We start from the raw sequence: 1,277 nt of genomic DNA, 5'->3' as shown, positions 1-1,277 counted from the left end.
CGGATCTATAGTGAATGTGCCCGAGAAACCATATCTTATAGTTGGTGGCAATTTCAAAATGAATGCGTATCCTTGTTCAACAGAAATACAATATACATATATAAACTGAGATGAAATACCTTAAAAGCCAGTTTCGCGAAAGCAATTTAAGTGAGAAATTATTTTTTCCGTCAGGTTCTATATTAAATTCAATTAAAAAAATAAATTTTCATTAAATTGCTTTCATGAAAATGGCTTTTAAGGTATTTCGACAGGTGGTGATTTGAGATTTACCACTGCACAACCCAACCCTGGTTTTATCGGATGAAGTTCTGTTATGCAATCCGAAATGGTGTTCCACAATCCGATCGGAACTTTTGTTTCGAAGTTAATATCGAATTCGATTGCGTAAAAAAGGAACAAACCTCCAATCTGTCAACTTTGTTTTGAAGTGTGTCAATTTCATTTGGATAAATAAAACCGAGAAAATAAACATGAGTTCAATTGTTTTATTGGCGATTTTGCTGAATAATGAGCAGCAAACATCTGAAAAAGTGATGCGAAAAATTTTGCGCGATCACAGCAATCCCATGGAATTACCGGACTCAGCGTTAGTAGTATACAGTTTGTTTTTTTTTATACTAACGCCATTTTAAACTATTAATTTATATTTTGCAGCTTTACTGCACTCTATAGAATAAATAAACAAGCGTTCCTCATGATTTTGAGACTTGCAGCCTTTTATACAAAGAAGCTCCATTCCCGCAGTGTTGAAGTTGGCAGCAACGCTGTGATTCCCTGCCGAAGGGGGGTATCAAAGGTCTGTAGGAGTGGACTCAAGCATCGCTTTGGGAAGGAGCACCGTCTCCAAGATAATTTCAGAAATAATTACGCTCATGGAGCGGAGACTTTGCTCAAAGTGGATAAAATTTTTCATGCCTGAGCAAGAGAAAAGAGCCGCCAAAAGTTCTTTCTACGAACAATTTGGTATTCCGGGTGTGATTGGATGTATTGACGGCACGCACATCAAGCTATTGCAACTACAAGACGGGTCTGCTTTTTTAAACCGAAAATGAAGTTTTAGTATTAATGCAATGATTGTAAGTTGCCACAATTACTGGATTTTATAAGGAAAAAAGTTTTCGTAAAATTTGTTTCTTATTTATTTCAGATTTGCGATCATAATATGGTTATTAGAGCTATTGATGCTTGCCATCCCGGATCTAGCCATGACTCCTTTATATGGAGCATGAGCAATGCAAGACAGTTTTTCATGACGAAGTATCGAGATGGTGCTC

The sequence above is a fragment of the Rhagoletis pomonella genome, unplaced genomic scaffold (assembly GCF_013731165.1).
Source record: "Rhagoletis pomonella isolate Grant_MI unplaced genomic scaffold, Rhpom_1.0 Rhpom_scaffold_00001, whole genome shotgun sequence".
In the NCBI taxonomy this organism is placed as follows: Eukaryota; Metazoa; Arthropoda; class Insecta; order Diptera; family Tephritidae; genus Rhagoletis; species Rhagoletis pomonella.
The sequence above is the reverse complement of the archived record's forward strand: the minus strand, read 5'-3'. Positions refer to the sequence as shown.